This window comes from Bos taurus, chromosome 1 (assembly GCF_002263795.3).
Source record: "Bos taurus isolate L1 Dominette 01449 registration number 42190680 breed Hereford chromosome 1, ARS-UCD2.0, whole genome shotgun sequence".
NCBI classification, from domain to species: Eukaryota; Metazoa; Chordata; class Mammalia; order Artiodactyla; family Bovidae; genus Bos; species Bos taurus.
Genome location: NC_037328.1, coordinates 72,034,299 through 72,061,965, shown reverse-complemented (window position 1 = coordinate 72,061,965; position 27,667 = coordinate 72,034,299). Strand labels below are relative to the sequence as shown.

General features: G+C 43.9%; 2 long non-coding RNA genes across 6 annotated transcripts; one reads left to right on the top strand and one right to left on the bottom strand.

The window, feature by feature from the left end:
• Nucleotides 1-160: 160 nt before the first annotated feature.
• LOC101904607 (uncharacterized) lies at nt 161-25,087 on the top strand. Of its 5 annotated transcripts, none has more exons than XR_009495065.1 (5): nt 161-333; nt 3,038-3,128; nt 17,735-19,171; nt 19,257-19,351; nt 19,459-25,087. It is a non-coding gene; the product is annotated as an uncharacterized lncRNA (long non-coding RNA). The 5 variants fall into 5 exon arrangements; XR_009495067.1 differs by having other exon boundaries at nt 17,735-19,351; nt 19,459-19,659; nt 20,770-25,087; XR_009495066.1 differs by adding an exon at nt 12,834-13,498 and having other exon boundaries at nt 17,735-19,351.
• Nucleotides 21,476-25,971, bottom strand: LOC132345648 (uncharacterized). Its single transcript, XR_009495068.1, has 2 exons — nt 25,483-25,971; nt 21,476-22,899 (listed from the first exon to the last, which is right to left on the bottom strand). It is a non-coding gene; the product is annotated as an uncharacterized lncRNA (long non-coding RNA).
• Nucleotides 25,972-27,667: the final 1,696 nt, after the last annotated feature.

Below are 27,667 nucleotides of genomic sequence, written 5' to 3'. Positions count from 1 at the left end.
AATTTTTTGTGTAAATGAAAAAACAACAAACCCCGTTTCCCGAAAATAGAGCCTGAATTCCACCCATGTGGTCCCTGGCCTGGAATGTGACACTAGCCACAGAGTGAAGGTTAGGAAAGAGAGTTGGCTTTCTATGTGATCCTGGGCAAGCCACCCACTTGTCAGAGCTTCAGTCTCCCCACTGTGAAGGACAGATTGTCATTTCTATCTCCACCAGAGATAGGTGTGTAGGGCTAAAAGCGGAGAACGCCAAAGACTTCTTCTGCAGTTCCTCTCTCTGTGCCTTGGATGACCCTCCCAGCTACAAATTCTAGGCAGTCTGTTCTGCTCGGGGTGAGAGAGGGAATGGGGGCGGGAGAGGGGGAAAGTGCAGTTGTAAGCTCTGGGGCACTTTTGGTTGGGCTTCTTCTCTCTCTTTGGAATGACCAGCTTTGGAAAGATTCTTTCTTAGGAATTGGATTCTATGCCTTTGTGAATATGCAGAGGGTTTTCTTTTATTGTTTTATTGAAGTATAGTTGATTCGCAATGTTGTATTACTTTCTGCTGTACAGCAAGGTGGCTCAGTTACACATATATATTCCTTTTCATATTCTTTTCCATTATGGCTTATTACAGGATGTTGAATATAGTTTCCCTCGCTGTACAGTGGGACCTTGCTGCTTATTCATCCTATATGTAATCGTTTGCATCTGCTAATCCCAAACTCCCAATCCTTCTCTCCTTCCACCTTTCCTCCTCCTTGGCAAACACAAGTCTGTTCTCCATGTCTGTGAATCCCTTTCTGTTTCATAGATAAATTCATTGATGTTGTACTTTAGATTCCACATATAAGTGACATCATACGGTATTTGTTTCTCTTTCTGACTTTCTTACTTTCTGTGATGATCTCTAGGTCCATCCATGTTGCTACAAATGGCATTATTTCATGCTTTTTTATGGCTGAGTAACATTCCATTGCATCTATCTATCTATATATCACATTTGGCAGAAGGTGGCATTTAGATAAGACAGTACTTTTATAACAGACTTACATTCCTAAACACAATTCATTCTCAAATTTGTAAGCAATAGAGAGAAATTCACAGCACTAGGCCTTATAAACATTATCATTATAAACATCACAAGAGTGAAACTGTAACATACCAAACTTTAAAAGCTCTTTCTTTGAGATATTTACTTTCTAAGGAAAAGAAGGAATTCTTTCTGTTCAGGGCAGTGACTCTGACTGTACTCCTTAATGCTTTCCACTCAGAACTCAGTGGCCGTCTCCCTCCCTCCCTCCAGGTCTCTGATCTAATGTCACTTCCTTTAAAGGCCTTCCTGACCTTTCAAAAATAGCACTCCTGTCACTATCATTTTACTTGGTTCATCACATCCTTACTATATCTTTACCTGAAATTATATCCTTCATTTTTGTTTTCTTCTGCTTATTGTGTTTTTCTCAGTGGGAGCTAAGCTCCACGAGTGCAGAGAATTTGCCTCGTTGCTAGTGGCTAGATATCTTAAGGGCTTCCTGGTAGCTCAGCTGGTAAAAATCTGCCTGCAGTGCAGTAGACCCCAGTTTGATTCCTGGTTTAGGAAAACCTCTTGGAGAGGGGATAAACTACTCACTCCCTGGTAACTCAGATGGTGAAGAATCTGCCTGCAATGCAGGAGACCTGGGTTCGATTCCTGGGTTGGGAAGATCCCCTAGAGGAGGGCATGGCAACCCACTCCAGTATTCTTGCCTTAAGAATCCCATGGACAGAGGAGCCAGATAGGCTATCATCCAGGGAATCATGAAGAATTGGGCAACTAAGCACAGCACAGCACAGATAGCTTAAGTGCTCAATAACTACTTAAGAACTGAATGGAAGCGGCCTACCTATTCAAAAAACTCACTGAGTATTCTAAGATATGCAGAAGAAACTAGTAGTAATATTCAAGAGACTTCTAGTTAAATTGTTTTCTGGGCAAAGTACTGCTGGTCTATAACTATTACACTAAATAATCGCACAGTTTTCCACAAAGCAATGTTGCTAAAGTTCCAAATATGTAAGTTAAGATTGATATACTTATATATTTTAATGCTCAGCACGAAATCAAGAACTGTGGAGCTGAAGGTACTAGCAGTCACAGTATGAGAAAAATCAAATCATCTTTCTGGGTCTCAGTTTATTTTCTTCTGTAAATGTTGGCAAGTGATATAATTTAGGGAAATCCTCTTTTTATATGTTTCTGGAACATAGAGCCAAGCACAAGTTCTTAAGCATCATAAAACCAATCAGACCGGTGTTCTAAAAGATCTTTACTTTTTCCAAAATAGCACACATTGTTGTAAACAATTAAAATAGTACCAAATGTAGGCCTCAGAAAGTTTAAGTGTCTCATAATCCCACACCTCAGAGATTGTTATATTTGCATTTATTCTTCTAGGAAGTCATAGACAAATCCCAACATAATAACAATAATATCAAGAATAACCAGTGTTCCAAAACTTTCTTATTTTCGTGGAATAATGTCTGTTGATATCAATTCACGTAGATCTACTTCATTCTCTCATTTGCTATAAAACCTTGTCTTTACCTGACAGCACATTTTTTTTTTTTTTTTCAAGGAGATGGCCTGTGGTTTAATAGGGAAGTAGTTCTTCAGCTGGGTAATCTTTCATCATATAGGTAATTGCTTCAGTGTTTTCACCATAAGACCCTCAAGGAAGATATAATTGTTTTGGTGGATTTTTCATAGCAAGAAACAGAGAACTATCCCGTCTTTAAAAAAGAAAATTTCCCTGATGGAAATTTATCTATTTATTAATAAATGGTTATTTCAACTGCCAGAGTCATCCTGAATGTTTTCCTAATGTGATTTTTCTTTTGTCAGTTAAAATGAAGGGAAAAAACAACTGTTCTTTTCATGTGAAAGCATAAACTATGAGTTGTCGATTACAGGTATTCACTCCTTAAGACAGTTCAAAAATTCCACTCTCTGGCTGTGCTCCTGAATTCTTGCCCACTCGGTGTTATGGTCCTAATTCTCGGCTTTGTGTTTCCACAGCACGTGTTACTTTGTTCTCAAGCCCATCACACCATGCAGACATCACCACAAGGCCCACCATCTCCTTCTGGAGACTAGCACATCCTTCAGGGTAGGTTTGTCTTTTTGTCCCTGGTAAATTGCATAATGCCTGGCACATAGTAAGCGCTTACTAAATGTTATTGGATGACTGAATGTTTAATTCTCATTATTTGTGGGGATGACCACATGCCTCCTGATTTATTCAGATGCCCTCTTTCCTTCCTGTTCCTTTGTGGCTATTTCCTTTATCACTAGGAGCTGGAACCAGTTGTGAATTGAAGGATGCCAAGCATCTGCTGAACAGCAAGAAAACAATCAAACTGGTGAAAATTGCAGCTTGACATGGCACAGGGAGAGGACCACAGAACTGGAAGGCAGGAGGCCTGGTACTGGTCTTCACTCTGTTACTAACTCAGTTATCCACTCATTCACACTTTCAACAAATATCAAGCACTTCTGTGTTCAGGCACTGTTCTAAGTCCTGCAGATGTAATGGTGACAAGATCCTAGCTCTTCTGGGACTTACCATCCAGAAAAGAGTCAGACACACAGAGAGGAAAACATATATGAGAGAATAGGTTGATGTCATAGGGAATGACTGGATGGGCTACCTCAGTTTTGAGGTCAGGAAGGGCGTCTCTGAGTACTGACATTTCAGCTGAAGTGTGAGTCACTAATATAAAAAGTAAACAGTCATTCAAGGATCCTGAGGAAGAATATTCCAGGATGAACACCCAGTGCAAAAGTCCTAAGGTAGAAATAGATTTCGGGTTTTCATGGGACAAAAAGACCAGTATTGCTTGAGTGGAGAGATGAGTGGAAAGTGATTTGAAATGACTTTGAAGAGCTAGGCAGAAGCCATGTAACATCTTGCTTTAAGGAATTTGGACTTTATTTCAAGTACAATGGGAAACCACGGGAAGGTTTTCTGCAGAAGAGTGACAAGATTATTCCGGCTACCTTGTCAAGAATGGATGGTAGAGTGGTTCCAGGTGGATCAGCTGGAAAGCTAGTGTAGTCATTGAGGTAATGGTGGCTTGGACATCAGTGACTTTAATGAAAATGGAGAGAAGCAGATGAATTTGGAATATGTTTTGGACATAAATTGGACAAAACTTGCCAATCCACTGGATGAAGATGATGAAGAAAGAAAGGAATCAAGGCTGACTCCTAGATTTACAGGTTGAACAACTGGGTGAACACTCATGCTAATGACTAAGACTAGGAACTGAGGAAGGAGCAAGTGTGGGAGGAAAACTCGAGTTCTTCATGGGTAAATTATATCTGAGTCGCTGGTTAGATATCCATGTGGGAATGTGAAAAAGGCATTTGGACACTCAAGTCATGTTTAGGAAAAAGTCATGGCTAGAGGCAGAAATTTTGGAATCATAAGCATATAGATGGTCTTCAGAGTTGATGGGGCTAGAGAGCACACAGAAATGGGAGTAAAGGATGCTCAGGACAGATCCCTGCTACTCTCTAACTTAGAGAGACTGAGTAGAGGAGAAGGAGCTAATAAAGGAGACAGAAGTGAAGGAAGATGGTGGGCTATCCTGTCCTGAGCCGAGGGAAGAACAGAGCCAAGGGAAGAAAATGTTTCAAGGAAAAAATAATCAAGTGTGCTGAAAGTTCAAAAGAGACAAGAATGAAGAAGTGGCCCCTGGATTTATCAGATGGAGTTCACTGATTACCTTGACAGCAGCAATCTCCGGATAATGGGAATAGAAACCCACTTTGAGTGTGTTAAGGAAGGGACGTGGAAATTGCAACTCATTTTTGAAGTTGAAGGAAAGTAGAGAAATGAGTTAGCTGAAGGGAGACATGGAGTTTGAGGGAGGTTCTCAGAGCATGCCCATGAGGACGCTTCCACAAAAGAGGACTACTGACTATGTAAGAGAAAGGGAGACTGCAAGAGCAATCCTGAGCAGCAAAGTGGTATGGGATCCAGAGACAGTAAAGAGGCTGACTTTTGAGAGGAACAAGGGATCTGGGTTCACAGAAACAGAAGGGGAGGCAGAGGGGAGGCAACCAGATGTAGGGAGGTGTTTGGATCTGGTGGCAAAAAGATGTGGGGCTTTCTCTCCATGTGACTGTGATCAAGTCACTTATCTTGCTGAGATCTGTTGGAGAAGCTAAATTGGTCTGCTCTGATCATGGTAAATGTACTTCTTTGAGCCCAGTCATTCTGCTAATGACACATGCCTTAATACCTGCTTCATTCATTAAGAGACAGAATGGGGAAGGTGCAGGGTTCAACCTAGAACTAATTGTGATTATAGCTCCTGACAATTGAACACGGCAACACTAGGTCTTATATGGTGCTGTCCTTATATTAGCTCTAACCGCTACACACTCCGCAAAGCAGAATTAGTCCTATTAGAGAGATGAAAAAACTGAGGTGGGAAAAGGTGGTCATGTAACTTTTCTAAAGTGATGAAGTGATGTATATATATGGCTGAGTCCCTAAGTTGTTTACCTGAAATCATCACAACATTGTTAATTGGCTATACTCCAAAACAAACAAACAAAAAGTTTCAAAAAATATATAAAGTGATGAAGTGAGAATTTAAACCTAATGTGGGACTCCAAGTCCATACTTTTACCCATTATATTCTATTGCCCCAGCAAAGAAAGGGGTGAAAGTTTCACTGGGAGATTGGTTGGGGGGTGGGGTGGTTAATACCTTCCAACATTCTCACCAACTGCTTACTAATTCCTGAGACTTGTTAAGGCAAGCAGGAGGCTGTTTTCTGCACCAGGCTCAGTAACTAGTGTTCTGGACTCCTTGATAAAGGCCCCCTGAAAGCAGAGGAATTGAACCCATCCAGCTAGTCCATCCCTCAACACAGTCATCCAACAAATTCCAGGAGCTGGGACATATGCTACCAGTTACCAGTGTACTAGGTGAATCCTCAGTCAGGTTATTGTGGCCTTAAGACTTTCCAGATGTTTCCTGGGAAACAATCTTTGTACAGTTTTATAATCCAATACAAAGTGAGGTCAGTTCTTAAGAATATATACAGGCCCAGAGGGGCTACCTCCATGCCTTTCAGTGGGACTAAAAGTCAGCAGTTTTTAAGTGCAGAAACAGTAAGAGTTCAATTTTCTAAGATAATAAATAGATTAATGAGCAGAGCACAGGTTCAGGAATAGAAACACAGGGTTCTTGCCTCAGCTCTCTTATTTCTTAGCTGGCTGACTTTGGAGAGTCTACCAAGCTTTCAGTCCAGGGTTTGACTATCAGGTGCTTATAACATGGCATCCAAGGATCTCCATGGGAGGTTGACAGAATCCTATTTCAATAACACTGAATTCTTTTGTGATCTTCTTTTGTTTTATGCATTTATGGGCATTTTTGCCAAACTGTCAGTGGGTCCATGACACAAAGCAGGTAGGAACCTGCCAGAGGATCTCTGGGATCCCTGTTTGATTCGACAGAGTGTCCACTCACATACCTTCTAAAAGTGAAAGTGTTAGTTGCTCAGTTGTGTCTGACTCTTTGTGACCCCAAGGACTATAGCCCACAGCTTCTCTGTCCATGGGATTCTCCAGGCAAGAATACTGGAGTGGCGTGCCATTTCCTACTCTATGGGATCTTCCTGACCCATGGATTCAACTTGGGTCTCCAACATTGCAGGCAGATTGTTTACCATCTGAGCTACCAGGGAAGCCTTCTGGGAGAGAATTATTTCTTTTAACGAAGTCCAAATGAGTTTGGAGGAGTGAAGGGCAATTCCCCAATGCAGGTGAAAGAGGTCAATGAACAGGAGGTGATGGAGCATCACACATGGGCTGGGGCCTAGGTGGCAGAGGGAGAGAGCCCAACTCCAGGCTCTCACATACTATCTTCATCAAGTAGAGGGGCTGAACCATCTGGAATTAACAGATACGTACTATTACATATAAAATAGACAAGCAACAAGGTCCTACTATATAGCACAGAGAACTATATTCAATATCCTCTAATATACCATATGGGAAAGAATATGAAAAAGAATATATCTGAATCACCTTGTTACACACCAGAAACTAACACAACATTGTAAATAAATTATACTTAAAAAAAAAAAAAAAAAAACTCTGCTGATGATTTCAATGTGCAGGGAGGTGAGAACCACTGAGTCATGTTTTTCCTTGCCTTTGACCATCCTGCTTGCTTCTCCCTTACCTGGAATCCCTCCCTGTCCTCTTTACCTGGTCACCTCTTGCTGGTCCTCCAGAAGGTTTTATCTGAAAGTCTGGCTGTGCTCTGTGGCCTTCTCTGTGCTCCCAGGGCTGCTTTAAAAACACCTCTCTAACACCCGCCCCCCCAGCATTCTGGTCTGTGGTTTGCCCATCTTCCCTACAAGGCTGTATGTGGGAAGGGATGTGGCTTCATTTCTCTGAAGGTCCAGCTTCCAGAATGGTGCCTGGCGCAAAGTAGGAGCATGGTAAATGTTTGTTGAGTAAATGATGGCATGAAAATGTTTGGGGGGAAAGAAACAGAAATGAGGCCAGACACATGTCCAGTCCTTCTCAGTTCCCTGCGAGGCCTCATAGACACTTTGGGAGAGCTTTAGGATGAGTATGTTTGGAGAGGTCTGAGGCTGAATGTGGTCCTGACATTTGGAAATACACGAGTTCGGGTTTTAGAAAGGTCTCTCGTACGCTGTCGTAGTTTGCACAACGACAAGGACTGAAATATCGGGGGCTCAGCCCCAGCTGCCCCTGGCCAGCCATGTCTCAGCCCACAGCGTCTGCTCGGCTTCTGAGTCAAGCTCCCTCTTTGTGCCTTACAGAGATGTTGGTTCTGTCTCAGAAAAACAAAGAACACATTCTGACTGCGAGAGAATGGCTTTCAGGGTTTTCTGGTGCAGCCCTGGAGAGAAGACACTTTTATTTCTATCTGTTCAGTGGGGACCAGTAGAGGCAGGGGTGTGTCCATGACCTTCAGTCATGAGATTCGGACCACTGGTAGGGCCTCCCTGGGGTGGGCACCTTGAGGTTTTCGGGTGGGATAGTCTTACCTTTATGGAGAGGGATGAGGACGAGGAGGAGGTGGAGGAGGAGGAGGTGGAGGAGGAGGAGGAAAGCTGTTTTTATTAAGAACCTAACTAAGGGCGTGCATACATCTGTGCTAAGTCACTTCAATCGTATCCAACTCTGTGTGACCCCATGGACTGTAGCCTGCCAGGCCCCTCTGTCCATGGCATTGTCCAGGCAAGAATACTCGAGTGGGTTGCCATGCCCGCCTCCAGGGGATCTTCCTGACCCAGGAATTGAACTCACGTCTCTTACATTTCGTCCATTGGCAGGAAAGGTCTTTACCACTAGCACCACTTGGGAAGCCCTAACTAATGGTGCTCAAATAACATGCACCTACTGCAAACAGGAACCCTGTGATACAGGTACTACCTCTATATTACTTTTACCTTTGAGTCACGTGTCTTCAACCCCTACATTCTTTGTCTCCAAATTCCCTCCATCCAGCCTCCTAAATTTCCATTTCGTCTTTTCTCTCCTTCCCCAGAGGCAACGCCTTACCTCAGGCCGCCATCTAATCTGACCTGAGAAGGTTCACATGTCATCAGCTCATGACATACGTCACAACCTTAGTGGGAGCTGCATTTGGATGTGGGTCTTGTATCAAAGGGACCTTCTCTATTGAGTCAAAGATTCTGAGACTCACCAAGATTCCCTTGAGGTTTCTGACTAATCCCCTCAGACTGACTTCCTTCTGTCTTCCCAATCCCAGGCCCAAATCTTTGATCTGTTCTCATAAGTCAATCATTTATTAATTTAATAAATGTTTACTGAGCACTTCATAAAGACTACTCATTTTGCTAGGCAGCAGGAAGACAAGATGAAGAAGGTCAAATCCCTGTCATTGGGGACTTCACTGTTCTGGCTCCTTTCCCCTCTGAGTAGATTGCTCTGGTCACTTGTTTCTCAGCCTCTCTCACCTGAATCAGTTGCCCTTGTAGAAGAAGCTGAACATGGCCATTAATGACACAAACTCCTAAAGACTCAGGAACTCTGCATCCTGCTGTGAAGGGCCCTGGGCAACTCTGTTCTGCCCATCTGGGGGTTGCACATGGTCTCATACCTTCCCCCTCCCCCAGCCATACCCAAGAGAAGGACAAAGCTGGGACCCTTAGCATCTCAGGTGCCTAGCTCAGCCTTGCAGGAACCACTCTGGGTACTTGGGACTACTGGGGGCCCTAGTCTTTAGGGAAAAAGCCTGCTAACCTGTCAGCCAGAAATTCTCTTATCTTTGGTGTCGTGAACTCTCAAGTAAACATGCCTTAAATACATTTTGCCTTTAACGATCCAATGTCTGCTTTCCTGGCAACTCCTGTGTCTTTGGACTGGTCTGCTTTGATATAGTTAGATCAACAAAAATTTAGGAGAACAAACTCAACTTTTAAAAGAAAAATATGTAAACCAAAGAGCTCCAAATAGGGAGGTTTCGATCATGACCAGGAGGCCAGTGATTTTCTTAAAAGGGCCAAAGAGGGGCTCCCCTGAAGAAAGTCTGCGGGGCCTGAAGGAGGGTCTGACCTCACAAGCCTAAGGGATGCACACACACACACACTCTGCCTTTTTTCTCTACAGTTTGGCTTGAGATGACCTTCTTGTTATCATAATAACTATCCCGGCTTGAGAATTTCACTTCGTTGAGATTCACCCTAACTCACTCCAAAGCACCCAACAGACAGCCTGAAGATTTAGGCATCAACCCAATTTACCCCTTCCCCTCCTCTCCCACTAGCCAGGACTCAGAGCTGTGCAATTTTCCAGGAGCTGGTGCCTCCATCTGACTGGATTTCTCAGGACCTTCCCACTTCAGGAGGGTTATCTGAAAAGATATCCATGACCTGCTTAGGGAATAATTACAAGTCGTGGTGTGGGGATATGCTTGGGCAGGGACTGAAGCCCTGAGGGACTGGATTTGAAACTGGGGAGAAGGAGAAAGTTAAAAAAAAGAAAAAAACAACCACCAAAAAACAAAAAAGCAAACAATGGTACAAAGGAAGCACTGTTCCTGTGAGCAGATGGGGTGGCGGGGTCAGCCCAGCCCAGGTCGCTGTACCAGGCCTCCCACCGCATCTGTGCAGGGTTGGGAGGAAGTACATCTCTGGTCCAGGGACAGCATAGGCCAAGGAAATGGCTCAGGGGATAAACGGCTACATTAGGACATCCTGCAGAGCCGAGGGATCCCCACAGGACTTCAGATTAGAAAACTGGATAAGTGGGCAGGGGGATTTCTAGCTCAACTATATAAGAGTCCTGCAATGTAGACTGCCAAACAGAATAACGCAAGTGGCATAGTGAACATTCTGCCTTGAAATACATGGCTTAACAGCTACCTGTTCAGATTAACTAACCAGAAAACTGCCAGATCTTCAAGTCCCACAGGGATCTGTGGACATAGGCATAGGAGGCTGCCTTTAGACCTGCAGCTCCTTCTAACGTATGTGATTTCCTATACACCCAAACATGTGGTTATTCTGTATGCTCTTTAAGGCCTCTTCCTTTCCTGAGCATCTAGAATTTTACAGAGACCCATAGCTAAACACGCAGAAGGCAATGGCACCCCACTCCAGTACTCTTGCTTGGAAAATCCCATGGATGGAGGAGCCTGGTGGGCTGCAGTCCATGGGGTCGCTAAGAGTCAGACACGACTGAGCGACTTCACTTTCACCTTTCACTTTCATGCATTGGAGAAGGAAATGGCAACCCACTCCGGTGTTCTTGCCTGGAGAATCCCAGGGACGGGGGAACCTGGTGGGCTGCTGTCTATGGGGTCGCACAGAGTCAGACACGACTGAAGCGACTTAGCAGTAGCAGCAGTATAGCTAAACATGTTACAGATGAGTCATGCTGTGAATGGTTACTGGGTGGACAGCAGAAGGAAGAAGGATTCATGTGACTGAACTTGTTCTTGGTGATACTAGACCCTACTCAGATCCCTGAGAGTCTCAGGGATGAGGGAATTCATAGTCTCCTCTCAACGATGTTATAGCCAACTAAGGTTTATCCCATTTTATCTTATTTCACTTTTGGTATCTAGACAGGCCATTATTATTTACAGTCAAGAATCTGTGAGACGGACTTCCCTGGTGGTCCAGTGGTTAAGAATCCACCCTCCAACCCAAGGAACATGGGTTCAATCCCTGCTAGGGGAACTAAATCCCTCATGCCTGGGGCAAGTAAGCCTGCACACCCACAACTACTGAGTTCAAATGCTTTGGGGCCCATGCAATGAAAGATTCTGCATGCTGCAACTAAGAGCTGACACAGTCAAGTAAAGAAAAATAAAAGAATCTGTCAGAATCTCCTTAACAGCTCAGTTAAAGAATCCTTTTCCCATTAGGGCTTCTGGAAAAAGCACAGGTCTGTGAATCGAGACTGGAAGGTTCTAGGCCAAGCTTTGTCATCAGTTTGTAGCTGACCTTGGCAAGGAACTTCCTCTGCCCAGATCAAGTTCATCCTTTCTTGCCACTTTAACATTCTATGACTGTGTTGTGGGACGAAGACAGGACCCCAGATAAGTTGGGGGAGTAAGAAAGGAAAGTGAGGGAAAGGTCACATTAGCTTGTGTGTGTGTGTGTGTGTGTGTGTGTGTGTTAGTTGCTTAGTTGTGGCCAACTCTTTGCAACCCCATAGACTGCAGCCTACCAGGTCCCTCTGTCCATGGGATTCTCCAGGCAAGAACACTGGAGTGGGTTGCCATTTCCTTCTCCAAAAGGAACTATAGAAAGAAAGAAAGTGAAGTCACTCAGTTGTGTCTGACTCTGCGACCCCATGGACTGTAGCCTACCAGGCTCCTCCATCCATGGAATTTTCCAGGCAAGAGTACTGGAGGGGGTTGCCATTTCCTTCTCCCACATTAACTTAGGAACCATGAAAATCCTTAGATCCCTACATAACTCTGGTCACATCTTTAAGTCCACTGGCTGCACTTCACCTTCCATGGGCCTCCTCAGAAGCACCAAGACTCACTGGCTCCCCTTTTCTTTTCTATGTATGCACCCATCATGGGAGTAGAGAGCCAAAGGGACAGGCTATGAAGTGAGAAAGGAGGGGGTGTGGAGCATACAGATGGGGAAGATGCCTCCATCTTGAAACCATGTGCTGCAGATCCTCAGTATCAGGAGAGGACTTAGTCATGGGTAAATAGCATATGCTATTTTCTTAAAATGCAATTGTTTACATGAAATAGACAACGCAAACACAGGTTCTATTTTTCTGCACTGTTTCCCTGATGGGGATAATAATAGTTGTGCAATCCAGAGTGTAGTTATAAACCTATCTTACAGTCACCAAGGAGCTGTGAGAAAGCCAAGCAGCACAGACTTGTGGTTTTGCAAACTCCAAACTATTTTCCTGATGAACTGCAATAACCCACCGTGAGACAGAAGAGATAGAGTCAAACTCCAAGTACATTTTGTCCTCACAGAGTTTGTTTTGACACCAGAAAAATTTCCTCTGTGTGCTGTTTTCACGCTCTTACCCCTATGAATTTGTTTCACACTCAATCTAGTGGACACTTGGTAAATATAAAGGTCTGTCTCTCCAGTACAAAGTGACTGACCGAGAATGGGAACATTCCAGAATTCCACAGGTTAGTTTATTTGCAGGACTCAAATGGTCTGGTAGATTCTTACACTAAACTGAAGAACTGATTATTTGAGAATGAGGGTTTCTCACTGATATATAAATTATATATCTATGTGACTGTATGTGGCTGAGAGCTGTATATTGTGACCCTGCTTATTTAACTTATATGCAGAGTACATCATGAGAAACGCTGGGCTGGATGAAGCACAAGCTGGAATCAAGATTGCCAGGAGAAATATCAATAACTTCAGATATGCAGATGATACTACCCCTATGGCAGAAAGCAAAGAGGAACTGAAGAGCCTCTCAAAAACGAAGATCATGGCATCCAGTCCCATCACTTCATGGCAAATAGATGGAGAAACAATGGAAACAGTGAGAGATTTTATTTTGGGGGGTTCCAAAATCACTGCAGATGGTGACTGCAGCCATGAAGTTAAAAGACACTTGCTCCTTGGAAGAAAAGCTATAACCAACCTAGACAGAATATTATAAAGCAGAGACATTACTTTTGTGACAAAGGTCCATCTAATCAAAGCTATGATTTTTCCAGTAGTCATGTATGGATGTGAGAATTGAACCATAAAGAAAGCTGAGCGCCAAAGAATTGATGCTTTTGAGCTGTGATGATGCAGAAGACTTTTGAGAGTCCCTTGGACTACAAGAAGATCAAACCAGTCAGTACTAAAGGAAATCAATCCTGAATATTCAATGGAAGGACTGATGCTGAAGCTGAAGCTCCAATATTTTGGCCACCTGATTCGAAGGGCTGACTCATTCAAAAAGACCCTAATTCTGGGAAAGACTGAAGGCAGGAGGAGAAGGGGATGACAGAAGGTGAGATGGTTAAATGGCATTACTGACTGGATGGACATGAATTTGAGCAAGCTCTGGGAGTTGGTGATGGACACGGAAGACTGGCATGTCCATGGGTCGCAAAGAGTCGATGTGACTGAGAGACTGAACTGAACTGATAAAGATCAAAGAAAGTCTAAACCAAGTTGAAAACCAACAACATTTAACTGATAATAAACTTCCCCAGGTGCTACATCTAGAAGAAATTCAGTACCAAATGATCTTCCCTGGTGGTGGTGGTGGTAAAGAACCCGCTTGCCAATGTAGGAGACATAAGAGACATGGGTTCAATCCCTGTGTCAGGAAGATCCCCTGGAGATCAACCCACTCCAGTATTCTTGCCTGGAGAATCCCATGGACAGAGGAGCCTGGCAGGATACAGGCTATAGGGTCACAAATAGTTGGACATGACTGAAGCAACTTAGCATACATCCATGCACCAAGTACAAGAACCAAATTGTTCATACATCACAGGTGTCTCAGTCACCAATGACATTGTAGCTTAGAAGTAGCATCTACAAGTTGTTCATGCTGAGATATAAGATGCTGCTGGCAATATTTATTTTAAAAACATACAAACAATATATCTCCGTTTCATTGTTCTAGCCACCCTTACTTATTATATTGAAAAGTACTTTTGTACTGTTTTTTTGTGTGTGATTTTAGAGGTAATTCATGTTTCAAAAAAGTGGAAAACACAAGAAAGCACAAACAAAAAAGTATATGAAAGCCAGCAATTCCACCAGCCAGAGAGAACCATGGTTACTATTTGGCATTTCTAATATACTGTATAGAATTATAGAAGCGTTATAGAGAAGCAAATATGTTTTGAAATAAAATTGAGATCAAAACAAAAATTGAGAGGTAGGGAGACAAAAAGGTGAAAGAGAGACTCCAAGTGCATCAGAGTTCATGTAAGAACTTCCAACAGACACCTTCCAACAGAGAAGTGGAAGATTTGAGCTAAACCTTGAACTCTTCCAGGACTAAGTTCCAGGAGTCTGCCTCAGGGTACCGTCTGGTTGTAACTGAAAGGCTCTGGCCCTGTGGCATCCGTGGCCTGTCAGGTTTCACAGCAGGTCAAGGCCCCTTCTAGGATTTACTCTGCTTTGTACCTTCCCACGTGGACCTGGAGGAAGGCCACAAATCAAATGCTTCTAACCCACCCTTCCTTTCCCCTCTCTTCCCCCTTAGCCAGGATTCTTGGCTCTCAGTAGACAAGTTTCTGTATAATTGATATATAATTATATGCTCCACCGTCACTACAATGACACGCTCCATTGTCACTACGGTGATTTTATATTTTGCTCCCTTGAGAGACGTTGTAAGAGAAGGAATATGGTTTCCCCTTCGTTTCACTTCATGCTTATTTATGCTAAATGTATAAAATGGCTCCTCATTCATTTCCCACACTCTGTATCAAAGAAAAATTTTCATCCAGTTGTGTCTTCTAATGACTCCACACAAGTCCCTTTGACTTTGGACCAGAACCATTCAATATTCATTCCACAAAATTTTCTTAAGCACCCACACGGGCCAGGCATCATTCTAAGGTGTCGGGAATACAGTGATGAATGAAATCAACAAAAATCCCATCCCTCATGGAGTGATCATTCTGGTGAGGCCAGATGCCAAAGGCCTCTTGCTGCATGCCAGCTCTTTCATTAATTCATTCAACAATCATGAGTGCCTGTTATAGAGGCTTTTTATGTGCTCACTTGGCTAGACTACATCACACTTGCCCTTCCTACATGTTTTTGGATCGGGTGGATCACAAGAGGGATTCTTATGTGAGATTTGCAGGCTGGGGGTGAAGCAGCAGTCATTTTGTCTAGTTGTTTATCTGCTGGCCCATCTCATTGGCATGAAGCACTGACCAGGCCCATATCTGCCCTCCCTTCCCCTAAGTCCTCCCTTGGCCTCCCTGACTCCTGGACAGTGGTGGGCATTTGCCCTCATGATAACGGACACCTTTGTCTGACTCGTCAGCTCTGTTACCTCTGGTGCACTCTACTCCAGTCTCCAAAAAACCTGATTCTGACATATCTGGCATTGCATGCTATCCACTCTCCTTTACCCCATCAGATCAGATCAGATCAGTCGCTCAGTTGTGTCCAACTCTTTGCAACCCCATGAATCGCAGCACACCAGGCCTCCCTGTCCATCACCAACTCCCGGAGTTCACTCAGACTCATGTCCATCGAGTCAGTGACGCCATCCAGCCATCTCATCCTCTGTCGTCACCTTCTCCTCCTGCCCCCAATCCCTCCCAGCATCAGAGTCTTTTCCAATGAGTCAACTCTTCGCATGAGGTGGCCAAAGTACTGGAGTTTCAGCTTTAGCATCATTCCTTCCAAAGAAATCCCAGGGCTGATCTCCTTAGAATGGACTGGTTGGATCTCCTTGCAGTCCAAGGGACTCTTAAGAGTCTTCTCCAACACCACAGTTCAAAAGCATCAATTCTTCGGCGCTCAGCCTTCTTCACAGTCCAACTCTCACATCCATACATGACCACAGGAAAAACCATAGCCTTGACTAAACGAACATTTTTTGGCAAAGTAATGTCTCTGCTTTTGAATATGCTATCTAGGTTGGTCATAACTTTCCTTCCAAGGAGCAAGCGTCTTTTAATTTCATGGCTGCAGTCACCATCTGCAGTATTTCCCCTTTAATTAACTAAGGAAATTTATTTATGTTTGTTGGTGGTGGTTTAGTCACTAAGTTATGTCCGACTCTTGCGATCTCATAGACTGTAGCCCGCCTGGCTCCTCTGGCCATAGAATTCTCCAGGCAAGAATACTGGAGTGGGTTGCCATTTCCTTCTCCAGGGGATCTTCCTGACCCAGGGATTGAACCCAGGTCTCCTGCACTGCAGGCAGATTCTTTACCAACTGAGCTACCAGGGAAATCCTTAAATTTATTTTATTTAAATTTAATTAGTTCAGTGATACATCAGTTATGAATGTTCTACTTTATTTATCCATTCAACAAATATTTATTAAGGATGTCTTATACGGTAGACACTCTGCTAGGTGCTGGGGATACACAGGGAAGACAGATGTGTTCCTTCCCTCGTGAAGCTTACAGCCCAACAGGGGAGGACAGACCAGAAATTCACATAGACAAACAAAATTAGATTTTAAAAATGAGTGGGGCTGTGTAAACAGAGAAAAGTTGGCCAGGAGGACAGGAGGGTAGGACCTATTCCAGTAAGATAGATGAGGAAGGCCTTAGTAATCCAAGTGCATATTTAAATATTAGAAAGTCAAAAAGATACAAACCCATTAAGTGTTAATCCATTTGAAAAATACTCCACTGCAGTTAAATCTCTTAAGGAGAAATATAAATAAAGATGGAAAGCTAGTGGTTTGGGAGACCCATGTTCAGGAGGAAAGAGACAGTCATATAATATTAACTGGAAGAACAGTGGGAGAACAGTCCTATTTTTTTCTTTTTCTTTCGTTTTGATTTGATGTTGAAAGGGGGAAATACATGGAAAGCAAGCCTTTCACTCCAACAGAGATGGTTTACTAAGAATGAGTTATTGAGAGTGAGTTCAGGCTGTGCCATCAAAAACCTCTCCATTAAGATAGGAATCAGGGGACACAACTTAGCAACTAAACAACAGCAGGGGAAAGGATGGGACACAAGCTGACCCTGAGAGAATATGCAGCACATGCTTGGGACCAACAACTGGAGCACGCGTGTGTGCGTGTGTGTGCGTGTGTGTGCATGCACGTGCATGTGTGTGTGTGTGTGTGTGGTAGGATGCACTTCTTCCTTCACAGAAAACCTGATAGACTAGCCCATTCTGGGGAAATGAGTGAGCTGATGGCTCTGCATTTTCTTTGACACTTGCAAGGAATCCAGGATGAATCCATTCAGACTGGCTATGAACATCACGTATTACCTGAGTTGGAAATGCTCCCCAGTGAGAATCATTTCCCTGGTCAGGGGTTCCCAGTGACCCTGGAATAATTCACAACTGTCCCCAGAGTGTAAGCACCCTGAATTTAATCTTTTAGTGTCCCCTCAGTGTGCTAAGCAACGTGCTATGCACCCAGTGGGAGAATCAGTACTTAAGTGATGCTTTTATACAAAAGCTACCCATATGTGCTAAGTCAGCTTTTAAAGATTGGGGCCTGAAGTGTGGACTCAGGACACAGAGACCCCAGCAGGGAGCTAGTGGTCTTCTAATGTTTCTCATGATATTTTCAGGTCAAGGAACTGGTTTTGGATCCAGAGGAACAATGCTCCTCGTGTTTGGAATTCTACAGAAGAGAGTAAGAACTCAGACAGAAAGCTAAGAAATGAACCAATGTGATGAAAAACAGATGAAAGCCCCTTTCTTCTTAAACGAGGACATTACTTTCAAAACAAGGATGAACACTGTGTTGGGAAATTTCAAGTTCTGCTTACTGTTTTGCTCTTAGGGCAATTTTGATAAATAAGATCCCATTGTGATTCGTTGCCTTTTCCAAATTTGCTGTAAACTCCTTTAGCTTGGTGGTGGTAGGTTGATAGGTTATAAAGAAAACAGGAAGAGAAATCCAGACTCAGTTCAGTTCAGTTCAGTTGCTCAGTCGTGTCCAACTCTTTGCGACCCCATGAATCGCAGCACGCCAGGCCTCCCTGTCCATAACCAACTCCCCGAGTTCACCCAGACTCACGTCCATCGAGTCAGTGATGCCATCCAGCCATCTCATCCTCTGTTGTCCCCTTCTCCTCCTGCCCCCAATCCCTCCCAGCATCAGAGTCTTTTCCAATGAGTCAACTCTTCGCATGAGGTGGCCAAAGTACTGGAGTTTCAGCTTTAGCATCATTCCTTCCAAAGAAATCCCAGGGCTGATCTCCTTCAGGATGGACTGGTTGGATCTCCTTGCAGTCCAAGGGACTCTCAAGAGTCTTCTCCAACACCACAGTTCAAAAGCATCAATTCTTCGGTGCTCAGCCTTCTTCACAGTCCGACTGTCACATCCATACATGACCACAGGAAAAACCATAGCCTTGACTAATGCCTTTTTAAGAGTTAGTGCCCTTGAGGGCAGCACTTGATTCAGCTTCTACATCTTTCCATGTATCCTATTATTTCTGAAATCACTTTGCCTATATGTCCTCAAAATACCTAAAAATATACACTCCTTACTAGATGGCACTAAATTTCATTTTAAATTTTAAAAGAGGAAAAATGTTAGTGCCTTTTATCCTGGAATCTGACATTTCTTCTTGGGTCAGAATATCTGGAGTTTCTGTGGTTCATCAATGTCCAGGAAACTAAGCACTAAACCTTTCACAGATTTCTGCTATAAAGATTTTTACAAACATACACTGATGCAAAGGCTCAGTTGTCACCTCGAAAGACAGTGGTGTTCCTCAGCCTTCCTGTCTGGCCCTGATTAGCACAGACATAAATAGTGTAGGCCTCTGGTGTGGCCTTGTCACAGTTCACTCACCTTGGCTATTAATGGCCTTTACCTGACAGAGCAAATGACCTGTCATGGGTCGAGTGAACAAAAGAAATCATAAATATTCAAGCAAAAGGGGAAAAAATATAGGCACATGTAAAGTTCTAACCCAAGGTCACCCAGCCTATAGCTGTCAGCCAGAAATTGTCACCGTCTTTCCTCCCATGAGGCATTACTGCGTGGAGAACATGTAAGTATCATCATTAGAGTCTGTCCTAGGGTAGCTGGGCAATTCTGACAGAGGAACCGCAGCCCAAGACCCCACTCTTGCACAGGTGTTCCTGTGACCTGGCTTCCATGTTGGACTCGGACACCAAGGCCTGGATTCACCACCACTCCACCACTGCAGCGGGAGCTCAAGGAGTCTCAGGTCAAAGCTCAACGTTTATTGCATGAAGCACTTTGAAAATCTTTTGTTATCAAAAGTATTCCCTTGAGCCTTGGAGAGGATTACCAAGTAATGCTTTCTTCCTGCAGCTTATTTCTTAGGAAATTACCTCCAGGCCTGCCAAAGTCACAGAGAGCTGTGGGATTTCACTCGTGTCTTTGCATGTGGAACACTTGAACATCCCTCGTGATTTTCTTCACTCCTATTTACTGAAGAGAAAACAGAAGATCTGGGAAAGATCTGGGCTGCTTGCCTCTGGTCTCTTGTCTGCCCTGCTGGCAAGCATCCAGGTGACAGTTCCAGGAATGAGGCTGGGGACTGTGAACAGATCCATACCTGCTGCTTCAGTTCAGTTCAGTTCAGTCGCTCAGTCGTGTCCAACTCTTTGCGACCCCATGAATCGCAGCATGCCAGGCCTCCCTGTCCATCACCAACTCCTGGAGTTCACTCAAACTCATGTGCATCGAGTTGGTGATGCCATCCAGCCATCTCATCCTCTGTCGTCCCCTTCTCCTCCTGCCCCCAACCCCTCCCAGCATCAGGGTCTTTTCCAATGAGTCAACCCTTGGCATGAGGTGGCCAAAGTATTGGAGTTTCAGCCTCAACATCAGTCCTTCCAGTGAACACCCAGGACTGGTCTCCTTTAGGATGGACTGGTTGGATCTCCTTGCAGTCCAAGGGACTCTCAAGAGTCTTCTCCAACACCACAGTTAAAAAGCATCAATTCTTCAGTGCTTATACCTTGTTATTTCAAGTGTGTGGCTCACTGTCAGGTGAGGGCCACACTCCTGTCCAGGTGCTTTGCCTTCACCTTGTTTTGTTACCATAATTTCCTTTATTTTCTGCCTTTTTTTCCATTCATATCTCATACATCCATTCACTATCTATCCATCCATCCATCCATCATCCATCTATCATCCATCCATCCTTCTACCCATTCATCTCAAACAATGACTTCCTATGTACCAGGTTCTGTGCTATACACTGACTCTAAAGAGAAGAGAGAATGATTTCTGTCCCCCAATCTTGTGGGAGAAGCGTATGTAAATATGTAATGCATATTTAACATATGCAAATGACTCTAACACGTTGCAGAGGCTGAGGTGTGCATAAGACTGAGGGACTGCCTGCATTCAAAGGAGGGGCATCACCTCCAGCTGTCACCTCTTGAGGTGGACTTTCTGTCACAATGGTCCCTCTGATCCCACCTTCTGCTGTTCATGCCCTTGTGTGATCCCCTCCTGTTGAGTGTGGGTAAGAACTTGGGGCTCACTTGATTCCACCATAAGGCAAAGGTGGCAGGATGTAGGTGACTACATGTGTACATGTGTATAGTTACATTATTAGGTTACATAACCCTGAAGTGCCTGTCTTGTTGGAATTTCTGTCTCCCTTGCTAGCTTTCGAGAAGCAAGTGGTCACATTGGGGAATCCCACATGCCAAGGAACTGCAGAAGGGCCCTAGGAGCTAAGAATAGCCTCCAGCCAACAGCCAACAAGAAACTGAAGCTCTGAAGCATGTAGCCTCAGGAACTAGGCTCTGCGGACAACTCGAGAGAATTTTGGAAATGGACCCTTCCTCAGCAGAGCCTCCAGTGAGATTCAGCCCCAGCTGACACCTTTTCTTTAATTGAAGTTAATACACAATGTTAATAGTTAATATATAATGTGTTAATTTCTGCTGTACAGCAAAGTGACTCAGTTATACCAACTAACACCTTGATTACAGTTTTATGAGACCCTAAGTAGTAGACTCAGATAAGCTTTGCTGGGATTCCTGACCCATAGAAGCTGAGATAAAACATGTGTTTCAGTTACTTATTCTTTTTTTTTTTTTTTTGGCCAGTTACTTATTCTTCTGGCTGCACCACGTGGCATGTGGGATCTTAGTTCCCTGACCAGGGATGGAACCCGCGCCCCCTGCAGAGGAAGCTTAGAGTCCCTGGACCACCAGGGAAGTCCCTTATGTGTTGTTTTAAACCCCTGAGTTTGTAGTAATTTGTTATGCAACATTAGAAAACTATCACACCTCCTGCCAGCTATCAGAAATGTCAAGTTCTGGGAAGGGGCTGACAGATGGGGGAATGTCTCCAGCTTCCACATCCATTCATTCAGCAAATATTTATTGAGCATTTATGATATATGAGGCACAGTTTTAGATACATTAGTAAACAAAAGAAAATCCCTGCTCTCAAAGCTTATACTCTAGTCAAGGAATAAAAATACTAAATTCATAAATAATTGTATATAGTATGTTATTCAGTGATGAGAACTATAGAAAGGATAGAGGGGCTGGGGATGCTAGGGAGTGGGTTGAAGTCTTTCATAGGGTCCTCAGGGTAGGCCCCACTGAAAGGGCAAAACTTGAAAGGAAATATTACACAAGAAACTCCAGGTATCATCCATGCGTATGACTTCTAGCACGGGTTCAAGGTCTCATCCTGCCCTGGGGGATCATGGCGTCATAACTGCCCTTTTCAACCTCTTCTCCCACCTCCACCCTCCATGCCCAGGTCCACCCTGCATCCCCGCCTTCTAGCCTTCTGCTGTCCTCCAAACCCACCTACCAAGAATCCTTACTCTTCATTGTTTCCCTGACAAAATACTTCTCCCCCACATTCAGCTCAATGGCCTCCTCCCCTGAAGCCTCCCCTGGTGCCTTCACCCCACTCCCAGCAGAAAGTCTACTCCTCCTGCACATGCCCTCCAGCTTTGCTTATGACTTATCCCGAGCTTCAACTTTCTACACGTGTTACGGCTGGCAGCCTTTGTCTCTTGGAGAGACTGTGGAATGCGGGGGCTGGGGCTTGTTATCACTGAGCTTCCAGGCTCCAGCATATTACAGTTGGAATTTGTTGAAGAAAAAAATTAGTTAGATGGGACTTCACTGGCAATCTAGTGGTTAAGACTCTATGCTTCTAATGCAAGGGGCACAGGTTTGATCTCTGCTCAGGGAACTAAGATAACACATGCTGTGCAGTGCAGCCAAGAAAATATTTTTTAAGTTAGTTGGAGATCAGTCCTCTGTGGGTTTTTTCCTTTCTCTTTAAAGTCCTTAGAGGAGATTTATATCATTCTTTATTTGGTTTGTTACTGAGAGAGTATTTGGACAGAGTACTATTCATTTTCCAAATTCTACTTTTGAGCCAACTTCTTCCACAGCATAGCCTGACCCAGCTCACAGAATTGCACACATGTTCAAGACACAGCCTTGGACACTAAAACAAGTAATTCATGCAGCCACATCTGTCTTTTCCAGAGAGGTTTAGTTCAGTTCAGTCGCTCAGTTGTGTCCGACTCTTTGTGACCCCCATGGACTGCAGCACGCCAGGCCTCCCTGTCCATCACTAACTCCCAGAGTTTACTCAAACTCATGTCCATTGAGTTGATGATGCCATTCAACCATCTCATCCTCTGTTGTCCACTTCTCCTCCCACCTTCAATCTTTCCCAGCATCAAGGTCTTTTCAAATGAGTCAGTTTTTCACATCAAGTGGCCAAAGTATTGGAGTTTCAGCTTCAGCATCAGTCCTTCCAGAGAGGAGAAAGACAGAATAATGATGACTTTTCAATGTTATTAGTAAGCAGCAAACATCTTGAGAAAGGAATGGTTTCCCTGCTTGAGTACAGAGCCCCAAATATGATGACTAAAAAGTCTAGCAGTTTAATTAATTATTGCAATTAAAAATAAAGCAAGCATGTAGGAGCAAAAGCCCTGCGGATGGCAGCTTCCTGATAAAAAAAAACAATGATACCACTCACCACGTAAGCCAATGACAGGGGGAAAGAATTTGTTTGCCTCTGATTACATCTGATTGCCATTAGTGATGACAATAAACCAGGCAGAAGGACCAAATGATACTTGTGGGAAGCATGAAAAAGGGCCTGGGAAATACTTTCAATTGAGGATACACCAGAGAAAAATACCAACTGGAAGTCACAGAGATAAAAGCCACTCTGAGTTAAGTCAGTCATAACAGTGTACAAATTAAAATAACAGAGCCATATCACTTTTTACCTGTTAGATTGGCATATGTTAGAAAACTTGAAAACGACAAGTGTTGTGAGGCGGTGGGTTAAAGGAAACCTGAGCTCCTGCTGGGATGGGGCACTTATAGCAATTCTGGACAGAGTCAGGATTTAGGCTCTAATCACTTTCTGGCTAAATTCCTAGCAGAAAACCTAGGCCAAATTCTTTGTGAACTTGGGTTAGGTAAATTTTCTTAAGACACAAAATCTATGTGCCATAAAGGAGAAATTATCAATTGGACTTCATACATTTTTTAAAATTTACTCTTCAAAAGACATTGTTAAGAAAATAAAAGACAAGCCACAGGCTGGGAAGTAAACATTGGCAAATACATCTGATGAAGGTCTTATATGCTAAATACAAAAAGAACTCTTACAATTTAGTAATAAGTAATAATTTAGTTATTATTATTAATCTTAATTAAAGAAATAGACAAAAAGAATGAACAGACACTTGATCAAAAAAGTTGTATGAATGGCTAATAAGCATGTTCAATCTCATTAGTCACTCAGTTCAGTTCAGTTCAGTCACTTAGTCGTGTCTGACTCTTTGCGACCCAATGGACTGCAGCACACCAGGCCTCCCTGTCCATCACCAACTCCCAGAGTTTACCCAAACTCATGTCCATTGAGTTGGTGATGCCATCCAACCATCTCACTCTCTGCTGCTAAGTCGCTTCAGTCATGTCCGACTCTGTGCGACCCCATAGACGGCAGCCCACCAGGCTCCCCCATCCCTGGGATTCTCCAGGCAAGAACACTGGAGTGGGTTGCCATTTCCTTCTCCAATGCATGAAAGTGAGAAGTGAAAGTGAAGTCGCTCAGTCGTGTCTGACTCTTAGCGACCCCATGGACTGCAGCCCACCAGGCTCCTCCATCCATGGGATTCTCTAGGCAAGAGTACTGGAGTGGGGTGCCATTGCCTTCTCCGATCTCACTCTCTAGGAAAATACAAATTAAAACTGCAATGAGAGAAATATCAGCATACACCCACTAGAGTGATTAAAATTAAAAAGACTCACCATACCAAGTGTTAGTGAAGATGTGGAGCAACAGAATGTCTCAGGCATTGCTGGGGGGAATGCAAATAGTACGACCACTTTGGAAAGCAGTTTGACAACCTCTTATAAAGTTAAATAATACATGTCACATGTGTTTCTATACACAGGTATTTACCCAAGAGAAATAAAAACTTATGTCCATATAAAAGGCTGCTACATGAATGTTCATAGCAGCTTTATTCTTATTGACCCAAACTGGAAACAACCCTAATATCCATCAACTGGTGAGTAGATGAATATCTACATGGTGAATACTGCAAATTGTGATACATTCATAAAATGGAATACTACTCAGTAACAAAAAGGAATGGACTACAGATATGTATGAGAACAGGTGAATCTCAAAGGCATTATGCTGAGTGAAAGAAGCCAAGCACAAAAACTACATATCATTTATACAACATTCTAGAAAAGGCAAGAAAACAGTGATAGAAAGCAAAGTGGTCCACATGCCATGGGGCAACCAAGCCCATGCGCCACAACTACTGAAGCCTCACACCCTGGAGGCCATGCTCTGCATCAAGAGCAGCCTCACACCCTGGAGGCCATGCTCTGCATCAAGAGCAGCCTCACACCGCAACTAGAGAAAGCTCCTGCTCATCACCCAGCAAGGGAGACCCAGCACCGCCAAAAATGAATACATCTATTAAATTAAAAAGTGTTTTAAAAAGTGAGTGAATTTTATATGTGTAAATTTTACCTTGATGAAGCAAATTAAATATGTGTATGTGTGTGTGTGTGTGTGTGTGTGTGTAAGACAATGCTACTTGAAAAAAAGATGAGGTAGGGGAAGTTGAGTGTTGGTAGGTGAGAAGAGGGAAGCCAAGAGAAAATAAGAGACAGACAGACAGACAACCAGAAAGGAAAGACAAGGACACAAGAGATGTAGAGGGTGACATTCAAACATGGGGCAAACCCCTCATCAACAGAGACATGCTCAGAGAAACATAGAAACAGAGAAAGGAAAAAAGAAAGAAACGCTTAGCAGATATGGCAAAGATGGAATAATACTTGTTATTCTTACCTTTTGGAATGGGGCTTCCCAGGCGGTGTTAGTGGTAGAGAACCACCTGCCAATGCAGGGGACATAAGAGACATGGGTTCGATCCGTGGGTTGGGAAGATCCCCTGGAGGAGGAAAGGTGGGGATAGGGCCCAAAGCCCCACAGCTGCGGCTCTGAGGGTGAGAGGGATCCGTTCCTCCCTCCCGGCTTCTCTCTCACTTCCTCCTCTGGGATCACAAGGGGTATGGAGGATGCTTCCTGCTCCCCTGGACGTATTTGAAGGCTGGGGGTCTATGCCCCTTTAACCCTCTTTATTCCAAGTTAAACATTTCCTGTTCCTTTCACTTTCCTCACCCTAGATAGTTGCCAAGTCCTCCAGCATCCAACCCACCCCTTTCCCCATCCCCTGGGCTCTGATTTATCAGTGCTCTCTGGGGAGTATGGTGCCACCACGTGGCAGAACTGAGAGACTGAGCCCATGTCTAGTGGGGCGAGGCGGTGGGGAGGGCATGCAGCTTTCCCTCTGTGTTTCTTCTAAGCACGTGTAACACCAACCCCAAGGCTCTATCAGTTCCCTTGGGATAGCAGTCTGATCAGTCTGAGAACTAAGAACAGACACACACTGGGGAGCCTCTTGCATCTAAAGCAGGGAGACTCAGGCACTGGCAGGTGGGGTGACAACACTTCCCACTGTTTAGGGAAGAGAAACAATTGTCAGTGAGGAAACTTCTTGCAAAGGTTCATGACAAAACATAAAGATTTCTGAGGCTAGGGGAGAAATGATTAGGTTTGCACTAACCACAACCCACCCACAGAGATGCAAATCCTATTTCAAGCAGGCAAGAGGTGGAAACAGGGAGAGAGAGGTGTATCCCCCTCCAGTACCCACCCCCCACACACCGGGAACTGCACAAAAGCTAAGTCTTCTCTACAAGCATAATTGCCGTTAACTTCAACTTTATAAACATCTTTTAAAAATAATAACTGTGGCTGGAATGAGAGTTTTGAAAAGCAGCAACGAGCAGGTTGTAAGTCTAGGTTAAATGGTTTACAGAGATTGAAAGTGGCCTGGGACAAGGATAGAGAACCCTGTTTCCAGGGAAGAAAGTTTCAAGGACTTGAGGGCTGGTTATCACGCTGATACTATGCATAGAATCACTTACTTGAATTAATCATTTCATCATCAAATAATTCTCACATTAACAGATCTTGGAAGAAAATAATCAATTGTAATAAAAAGCAAAAGAAGAAAATGTACCTTAGATTCTATCTCCTCCAAATTTTACTCATTTTCTGGGTTCCCCACATATAGTCTTACTCAGTTAAGATTATGCAGTTAAATTGTGAAACTTTTTTTCTAGGCATAGTCCTGAGAAAGAGGTCATTTGGGAGGGTTATGCCTTCAGTTCAGTTCAGTCACTCAGTCGTGTCCCACTCTTTGTGACCCCGTGAACCGCAGCACGCCAGGCCTCCCTGTCCATAACCAACTCCCAGAGTCCACCCAAATCCATGTCCATTGAGTCGGTGATGCCATCCAACCATCTCATCCTCTGTCATCCCATTCTCCTCTTGCCCTCAATCTTTCCCAGCATCAGGGTCTTTTCCAATGAGTCAGCTCTTCGCATCAGGTGGCCAAAGTATTGGAGTTTCAGCTTCAGCATCAGTCCTTCCAATGAACACCCAGGACTGATCTCCTTTAGGATGGACTGGTTGAATCTCCTTGCAGTCCAAGGGACTCTCAAGGAGATTCAACCAGTATTGAAGATTCAATCAGTATTGAAGATTCAATCAGTATTGAAGTATTAGAGTTTCAGCTTCAGCATCATTCCTTCCAATGAATATTCAGGACTGATTTCCTTTAGGATAGATTGGTTGGATCTCCTTGCAGTCCAAGGGACTCACAAGAGTCTTCTCCAACACCACAGTTCAAATGCATCAATTCTTCAGTGCTCAGCTTTCTTTATAGTCCAACTCTCACATCCATACATGACCACTAGAAAAACCATAGCCTATTTTGATGCAATTTAGCAGAGTAGTTATGCCTCATGAGTCCTTTCTGGGATCTGTCTTGTTCAGTGATGAAACCAGAAAGCCATGAAATCCTGGGAAGTGTGAATGGTGGTGGCTGGAGTGTAGTGCATGAGGGAGCTGACCTTGAGCAGGCTACCACTTGGGGGATGCCCAGAAATGAGTGGGGCAGTGGGAG